This window comes from Aquila chrysaetos, chromosome 10 (assembly GCF_900496995.4).
Source record: "Aquila chrysaetos chrysaetos chromosome 10, bAquChr1.4, whole genome shotgun sequence".
NCBI lineage: Eukaryota > Metazoa > Chordata > Aves > Accipitriformes > Accipitridae > Aquila > Aquila chrysaetos.
In genome coordinates, this window is record NC_044013.1 from 29,504,888 (window position 1) to 29,514,307 (window position 9,420).

The window sequence follows — 9,420 nt, forward strand, 5'->3', positions numbered from 1 at the left end:
ATTCAGCTCCCCAAAACTGAGCGGCTGAGCAGAGGGAAGAGATGCAGAAGCATCCCAAGGATAGAGAGGTGAGGAGGATCTCCCCATCATCTGTTGTCTGGACCACCGAGCGTTGCTGGTCGCATGCTGGCATGTCCCTGCTGCCGAGATAGGGGTTGCAGGGAAACAGAGGTAGAGCTGTGGGATGGCAGAGGAGGAAAGTAATATATACAAAAACAGATTCAGTGGAAGCCAGGCTTCTTAATCTTCCTAATAACTAATAGCTTAGCTCGGCGCTCATCGATTTCTCCAAACCAGGGGGTGACAGCTCCCTGGCCATTTGCTTCTGAGAAACGGCTTTCCAAGTGAACTGATATCATCTAATAAAACTTACTAATGTAGTCAAAATTACTCCATTGTGGCTTGTTGTTTGCATGCCTGCATGGTTTTGGAATTTTTTCTAGCAGAGAATATGTTTTGGGAGGGATCAGCTTACTCTAAAAAACCCCCTCCTCTTCACCCCCAAATCCAGCAGCTTTCAGGGATGAAACAAAAGGTGGGGACGAAGCTGCACCATTCGCTCTACCCACCTCCCTGCGTATTTCCTAAGCCCATGAAACTGGGTGGGGAAGGGAGTTCCCTACCCCAAAAAATTCAAGGATCAGGTTGGTTGTGCAGACTCTTTGCCAACCTGATTTCTGTAAGTGGACAGTGCATGAAAAGCCTCAATGAGAAGCTCTAGCCACCAGAGTAACCGACATGAAAACCTGCTTCTGGAAAAAGTACTTTCTTCCTGCCTTTTAATAGCAAACTGCAGGGTGTTCTTGGTGGAGCACAAATATTTTCAACAGGCTAAATAATTATGTTTAATTAGTTTTCATTAAGGTGATGCCAATCCACCCCCCTATTTGGAAACTCTCTGAGCTTCTGAAATGGCTTGAAAACAATGAAGCAGGGAAAATATCCTACTCACACTGGACTCGTTTGCAGCTGCCATGGAAAAGAAAGGGACCACTAGATTCCCTGGGCTATGCAGTGACTTTCCAGACTTGGCAAGAGAGGCTGGAGTGGGTCTGTTTCCATGATATGTTTTCATTTTCCCTCCCAAAGCAGAAAAAAAAATGCTGGACTTGCTTCCAGTCCCTCACTTCCCAGAGGCAGTAGCATCACAGCCCCAGTCCTTTGGGGGATGTCTTCTTCTGGGCCAGGTTCCTGTGGTGGACCGTGGCTGTCAGGGCTTCCACCAATGGCAGAGGCAAGCCTGGAGCAGCAGCAGAGGAGGCTGCGTCTCCTCCCCTGTTAACGGCATGCAGGCATTTCTTATTGCATCCCTGGGCATATTCCTGGCCCTGACCTGTTCGGTAAGTGGAGGAAGGATGAGGAGGTGATCTGTCCACAGTCTGCAATGAGTGCCGGCACAGATAACAGCCTGGCATTAGCGGATTTGCTGCTCTGGCAGGCAAAGCTGAAGCTGTACGTGAAATGAGCGTTTCAAACAGCAGGGCATAATTGCCCCGTGCGCAATGCTTAACCAAAAACATGGTGACATCTCTATCACTCCATCTCTATGTCAGGAGCGCACGCCCTTGTGCATCCCCTGTGCATTCTCTGCTTGCCTGGGGTTGGACCAGCCAGGTAGGATACAGGCAGGATCAGGCCGGACTGGGTCCAGGACCATGTTTCTGGATGGGGCTACCACCGGCCAATGCTGGGAGGCAGGACCAGAAAGCACTGGAGCCCCATGGCATGTAGGCATAGGAGGTGCCCACCCTGGTCATGGAAAGCCATCAGATGTCCTGCTGGGGGACAGAAAGAATTCCTTCTCTGGTATCTGTGTTACACTGTCTGCACCATTAAGCTGGCACCAACACGGCTGTGGTGGTAGATTCTTGGTCCTCACTTGCTCTAGTATTGGGTCATTGGCTTCCATTTCCATCCCCCCTTTGAATGTATGGCTCTTTTTTCTGAATTATGGGTGCTCACATTGGTTTCCTTAAGTTCTGCCTTTTTTTGGGTCTCATTTCTGCTATTTTCCATTGCACTGGAGCCCAGCACATTCCCATTTAATTGGTGAGTTAAATCTGGGGGCAAATGATGCCTCTTCGGACCAGCTTTTACCTGGGTGCACGCTTGGTTTGGGTATCTCTCTGCTGCAATCACTGATTTTTGTCCTGAGTGCTGAATCCATACCGAGGAGCACCCTTCTCAAAAGTGTTTATTTTACACATGTATTGGTGGGAGAAAATAAAACCCAACACCCAGATGCATACCTCCAGCTGTGTTAACCAACCTGGCAGCATACAGCCACCTCTTCATCTGGTCCTGGTCCAAATCCTGTCAGCGATTAAGGGGAAATTCCCTAGTCAGACAAACAGAGGAAACCATACCACCATTCCAGTCAGTCTTTCCAAAATATTTTTTGATGAAGGGCACACACCCTCTGTTTGAGCCGAACGACTGTCCTGTTTCCCTTTCTTCCTGGACTCCTCAGGCTGCAGGAGAAGGTGGGAGATGTCCCAGCATCACCTGGGATGGAGGAAAGAGGGAATTACTTTGGGAAGGCTTGAAGTAAGACCCCATCCTGGCACTCCGCTGAGCTGAGAAGATGCCAGCAACACAGGTGAGGCTTCCTGGGTTGGGGGTTGCGAAAGAGCGTAAGAAACATCTGAGACTTGGCACTGTGTGGTGGGGAGGGCTCTACTGTAATGAGCTACAGCTCTTTCCCTCTTCTCACGTGGTGTATGTCAGGTTTACTCCATGTCATAAGAAGATGCTGCTTCTGTGAATAGTAGTGTTGTCTAGTAAGTGGAAAGGGACTCTGTGCTGCAGAGGGAAATGTTGGCATGGGGAACCCATCAGAGATACCTTGTGCTCCTGGCCAGTATGGCAGGAGCAGGAGAGGGACTGGATTTGCCAGGGTACATTGTTGTGCAGTGAATGAGAAATTACTTGTAAAAGGACCTTATCATGTACAAATACCAAGTACGGTAACTGAAACTGCACATAAGACTCCAGGTCTTATGTCTGCGCTGTCCATATGTGATACCCAGCAGCGCTTGCAAGGTGAAGCTGGCAACCAACACGCAGCATCCTACACACTCCTTAATCTGTCTGCAGCAACCCTGGGAAGCTGTAGCTGCACAAAACTCTCCATATTAAGCATCTTCAGACTGTCCCAAAGGTGTTTGGAAAAGCCCACGCTCCAGTGCGACCCCAGCCCAGCACCGCGTGCCCATCAAGGCCATCTTTTCCCTACAGGAGAGCCCTGCCATGCCCAGGAGCACTCAGGGACGTGGCCACAAGCACCTGGAGGGTGCAGGTGGGAGAAAATGGAGCCCCCAGCTCTCATAGCTGGTGCCCAGGAGATGCCCTCCTCATCACAGGCACAATGAGGGGCGCAACCCACTGCCCTCCACAAGGGATTTGGGTGCTGAAGATGAGGTTCCCATGGCTGGTCCCTCTGGAACAGATGTTGGCTGTCGCTTGGCGAGTGGCCTAGCCTCCTATTTCTGGCGATGGAGGGCTGCACTGCAGAACAAGGAGTCCCGGGCCAGCTTCCAGCTGTGGAAGCAAACAGCAGGCTGTTTACGGAACGGTTTCTCCTGTTTCGGTGCTGCCGGGCTCTCTTGTGAAATGTCCCGGCTGAACCAAGCCTGTGCTGATACGATAAGGGCTGGCTTCAGGGGTACAGGCTGGAGGAGGCAGGGAAAGGCTGTGGGCTTGTTGCCCTCAGAGCAAAGTCCTCTGCAAGAAGGGGAAGACAGCCTCAACCCCTGCCCTTTCAACACCTCTTGTGTTGATGACCTGTGAGGAGGATGCCCAATTTCTTGTATCAGGGATATAATACTTATTTTCCCAAACATCCTTCTCTGGACTATTACACGGCAGACCAGGACACACCACTGACCCGTGACCGCAGGAAAACCCAGCTGCTTTGTCCATCTGGATGGCACCATCTGCAGTGCAGGGAACCTGCTGCCTGTACCCATCGCAGATGCTTATTCAATGGGTTGTGTTCACACCAGGCTGTAACCTTCCTCCTCTTTCTTCCAGATACAATGAATTGTTAAAGCCTCTCTGGGTTTTACTTATCCCCGGCTTTGTATTGCACCCTTGGTGTCTCCTGTGAGAGTTTTCCCGGCTGACAGGACAAGTCTAGTTATTGACTGGTTGATGTGCCTGTCCTTGGGTTTTCCCCCACCTCTTGGAGGGGCAGCAGCATTCAAGGCAGGACATTGAACCCTAACCAAAGACCACGCCTCCCAGACTGGTTTAGGCTTTTGGTGACAGTACTTTCATGTCCGGCAGCTCTTGGCAGTGTGGTATCTGCACCTGCCTCTGCTTGGGGTCTCCACAGGCCCTGAAGGCCATTGCTTTTCTGCTGGGCAGGATCAGGATCTCACACTGGCACTCAGAGCATTGCAGGAATGGGGGCAGGCGCAGAGGGCCAGGTGTGCGTTCATCTGAAAGGTGTGGGGTTTCACAGCAGTCCAGGGGTGAGTCAGGATTAGTGCTGGCCATGTGGCTCTATTGCTGTCCTGAAAAATTGCAGAGAGTCTTTGATAGGCAGTAAGTTAGGAACCTGCTTCCAGCTGCTTGGATGGACGGAGCAAGATGTGTGCTGCTGTTCATGGAAGCAGAGGGGGACTGGCTTAGTCTTGATCCCTCATGGCATCTTTCCCTCCCACCACTACTGCTTTGTTTGTGCCGAGACTGTGTTTGAGTCGGCACTGTTCATCTGAGAGCAAATCTCCTGGTGGGACTGGAAAAGGCGATGGGTCTCCAGGTGCCTTTGGCCTTTTGTTGGCATCCAGAGCCATCAAAGAGGGCAGCTTGGGTCCCTGGAAGACCCCAAATGCAAGGGCCTCTGGGGATGGGAGGAGGTAGCCTTACAGCCTGAGTCATGCAAGAGGGGAACTGTTACTGGTCTCCACCTATTCCAGCTATGTTACAACCCCTGCCTTGCTTGGTCTAGCAGGGGAGACGGCTCAAGCCCAGAGATACCGCCTATAAGCAATGAGTCAGTCATTGTCCAGAGAGTATCCATGGGACAGACATCAGAATATCTTCTTTCCTTGGCAATCTTCTCAGCAACTGCATCCTACAGCTGGCCTGGCTGCTTCTCCTCCTGTTTTGTTTGCTTCCTCCTGGCCGTGGAGTGCTGTCGTTGGAAGGGGAAGTGTCGACAGTGCCTCTCAGTCTATTCTACCTAAATTTAAACCACTATTTTTGTCTTTGCAGTCCCATTGCATCCTGTATTAAATTAGGAATAAAAAGTCACGTGAGGAAAGCTGTTGTCCAATGTTTGGTGCCATGGTGAGACAAGCCATCGTGTGATGAAGACCCTGTGCCAGAACAGCCCCATCCCGCCACTGGTCATCCTCTCTGCAAGGGACAGGCTTTTGTTTCCTATGGTGGTTCCCCAAAGGAGCAGGGAGGAGGCACGAGTGGGATGGGATGACCTGTTTCTCTTTCCAGTTGAATGTTTCCAGTCAAGAGGCTCTTTCAGAAGTGTGCTGGTGCACAGATAACACATATGGATGCATTTCAGGAAGCGGTTCCCAGAACTGGCTTCACATTTCTCATTGGTGTGACCTGGTTCAACAGTTCTCCTTGCAAAAGAAAGAAAAGCAAAGCCAGGGTCAAACAACAGGAACAGGCATTGAGGAAATGATCCCTCGCTGAAATTAATGAACTTGCAAGGATAACATGCTATTCAGTGTGAGTCAGAGCTTTTCCTTTTGTGGTGCTGAGGGGAGCATGAGGGTGTGGGGTTTCTGGTGTCTCTTCGGCATCATGGAGGAAGGTGTCTGGGCCAAATGGGATGAGGGCTTCAGTGGTTCCTCACCGAAAGAAGGACAGCACTCAGGAAGGGATGGCTTGACAGCCCTCACTGACATCGTCCCAAAGGCTGTTTGCAGAGGGCTCAACAGCTGGCCCCAAAAAGCGCATTGGTGTCCATGCAGATTTCCACCGTTCTTACCATCGATCAACCCTGCCAGATGAAACTACTTCTCCTTAACACCAGCTCCACAAGGAGATCTGAAGAAAGAAGGGAACTCCAGAAGGACTGTGCAATTCTAAATGCTGACCAAGCCCCCCTAGTGCAGGTGTTGGCCTCTGCCGTCCCACCTATACAGCGGTGCTGTGTGGTCCTTCAGGTGAGGAGCTCAAGGGAGTTTCTTCTCTAAAGAACAGCATCTCCTGTACCTCTCCTTTTGCTCAGGGTACAGGGAAACTATTTAAAATGCCACTTCCAAGGGAAAAACAGGTAGCTTGCTCCCTGAGCTGTCAGCTCACTCTTGAAATGATTGACTTTGGGTGGTCTTCAGTGGACCACTGTTGAGCACATCCTTTTTACCTTGGAGCATACCTCCCCTTATGGTTCCTCAAGCTCCCAGCTCTGTGTTGGGATGTCAAAGAGAGCCAGAGCAGGGTCTCTGTGCAGCCAACCAGTATGGCTCCTATTAGTGGGATCTCAGCCATGTCTTTTGCTCTGGGATTCAAACCTAATGGCAGGTCCTTTACCTAATGTTCAGCTACAGCTGTCAGATACAAACTAGGAACACAATGTTCCTGATTCAAAACAATTAATTTCTAAGGAGCGAAAATTCAGCCCCATCAGGAACATGGTATCCGTCTTGGTCAAAGGAGTTCTTTTTACGTAGGAGTGCTCCATCATGGCTGTCAGAGCAATTTACTGATTTCCCTGTAAAAAAATAAATGTTTGTCTCCTTTTCTAGGGTGAAGTTAAGCAGCCATGGCAGAGGCATACCTGGCTGAGAAGTCAGTCAGTCATCTGATGGGATGGCTCTGAAGCAAGCACCAGTGAAGTGTGAAGGTACGCTGCGAGTATCATCAGAATTGACAGCTCTTCACCAGATGTGTTTATTTCTTGATGCTCTGCTGTCTTGTTTGTATGTCAGTCAATGATGGTTACTTTTCTCAGAGCAGCTGTAAATAGTCAGGTTTCTCTGCTGATGTTAAATCTAAGCTGGCCTGGTAGTGCTGAAACCCATGAGGTAGAGGACTGTGTTGGCTGGACTTGGTCCAAGGACGTGGTGGGTGAGTCACTCCCTTCACCAGCCCTGCCATAGCAGAGGCAGGGAGCAAAAACATTTTCTCCATCAGGCTGTTCTCAGAGGGATGTCAGAGCATGACCGCACTCAACCGCAACTGGCGTGGTTTTCAGGGAAGACCCAGGGCAGCTTCTTCTTGGGGTACCGAGAACTTCAGATGCTGGCCAAAACCTCAGTCATGTAGTTAGAAAAGGAAAATGAAAGCGGGGAAAAGAAACCCTGCTGTGTCTTAAATCTCTAGTTCTTCCTGACTGCACTGGGGACAGCAGTATGCCAAGGCTTGGGTCCACCATGCCTGGAAACCTCAGCTCTGATCCTCTCTCCATGGAGTCACACCACACTGAGGACTGTATTGTGCCATCGATGTGCACTTGGAGCATCCAGATTGAGAGACGTGGTCGCTAAAGGGAGGAAGGTGCTGGCGGTGTGAACAGGCTGGTTTTGAACCTGTCACAAATAGACCCCAGGCGTCTCCCCAGCTTGGGAACCCCTTGGTTTGTCCTCACAAAATAAAGGAGAACAGGAAAGAAAGGATCCTGTTTCCAACCTGTTTGACTGTGAAAACTTTTTTGTCTCTTGTGCTTTATTTTTTTTAAATACATTTTGTTTCAACCCCCAAACTTTTCACATTCATTTAGAATGTGGAAAAAAAAAAAAGAAGTTTCAGAGTCATCAGCCCATTTTTGAAAGGAAACAGCAGCAGATTACTTTGCTCTGAAATGATTGTTTAGGAATGTGAGCTAATCCCATAGTACTAAAAAAGCCATGATCTAAAGGAAATGTTTTGAAATTGTGAAAGGGAAATGTTGCAGCCAACCTGAGATTGAAACTTTCCTCTGTTGATGAAGCTTTTCAAGAACAGGGCTTTTTGTCTGCATTTGAGATGGGAGTGGTTTGAGGTTTCTCAAGCTCTCAAGGTACGAAAAATCTGAGGCTACAACAAAGCAGGACTCAGATTTCTGAATTACTATCTTTTACTTCCCCGCCACACTTCTTTATGGAAAACTGGCAGGATTTTATACTTCTCTTCTTTCCATTGCTCTTCTGGTACCTGCACAAAAATTAAAACAGGATCTCTTCACCTTTAGCAACCTTACACCAGTGCCCCTGGACACAGGTCTCACAGGGATTTGCACCCACGCTCATCTCCTCCAGCAGCCCATGGAGGAAATGCAAAGAGGCAGCGTCCTCCTGTCAGATAGAAATCAAGAGCTTTAAAAATTATTCCCAGATCTGCTGTTTACCTATTTTATGAATTGAGAGGTCTTGTCACATTTTAGTACTTAGTTTTTTCTTGCTCATAGCCCATTTAGATTATAGGCAGGTTATTTATTTGTTTGCCTTCCCTCAAGGTCTTATGGCTCCTCTTATAATTTGCTCATGCAGACCAAAATCAGATCTCACTGGATTGCTTGCCCCTCCATTTTCCCCATTAAAAAGAGTGTTTTCATGATGACTACTTGGATTGCTCTCTGTCACCCTGGACAAGATGGTTGGATGGCTTTCCATCACTCGCAGTCCGTGCTGCTTGTGTGTTCGGCAACTCGTTGGGTCCCTCCTGCTGAAGTGGGAGCGGCTAGAGGAGGATGGAAACTGTGATGGGATGATTCCCATGTGCATCAGCAGAAACAAAATGTCATTTCCATTGGAAAATATTTCAAGGTGTTTCAGCCTTTCAAGATGAAACAAAATCTTTCCTTGCAAACTGTCAGTTCCAGCCATTGTTCCAGTTCAACTTGCCTGTTCCAAGGAAAACAAATACATTTTGACTTGAAATGGCTAAAGCTGATACCAGCTCAAAATCAGCCCTTCCCTACCACACATTCAGAGTTAGGAGAGGATCTTGTTGTGATCAAAAACCTTCTTACTGTTTTTATTCCAGCTTCTCCAAACAGAAAGTTTCCAGCACGTTTTGTATGATGGACGTCGCAGCTTTCCATCCTGTCCTGGGTGATGCCTGGGTCTTCTTCTCGGCCTGCAGCCTGAGATGGAGCTAGAGCTGCCAGCAGCAAGGTATGGCCAGCCTTCACCTTAGTTTTGGGCTTCTAGCTGCTAAATATCAATGCTGGAGTGAACCCCATGGGAAGAGGCACCATGCAAAGGTATTTTGCATGGGGATGTAAAGAGCATGGGGCAGTGGTCTCTCCTGAGAAAGCCTCTGTGGAGGAGGAGAAGGGGAATGAAGAGATCTGAACTGCTTTGGGCATGCAAAAATGGGTCTGTCAAAACCAATTTCCAGCAAAGCTTTACAAAACACATTTCGGCAGGGGTTGGTGGCTGCCAGATCTCAATGTCTTACTCACAACTGCCTCTGCCTCGCATCCAGCATGAGGAGAACAGGTTTTATTGGTTTGTTTTTGAT

The 9,420-nt window shown here is 49.0% G+C and overlaps 1 long non-coding RNA gene across 1 annotated transcript; it reads left to right on the forward strand.

Moving 5' to 3' along the window:
* Positions 1-4,133: 4,133 nt before the first annotated feature.
* On the forward strand, positions 4,134-9,065 carry LOC121233580. Its single transcript, XR_005933326.1, has 3 exons — positions 4,134-6,140; positions 6,723-7,975; positions 8,941-9,065. It is a non-coding gene; the product is annotated as an uncharacterized LOC121233580 (long non-coding RNA).
* Positions 9,066-9,420: the final 355 nt, after the last annotated feature.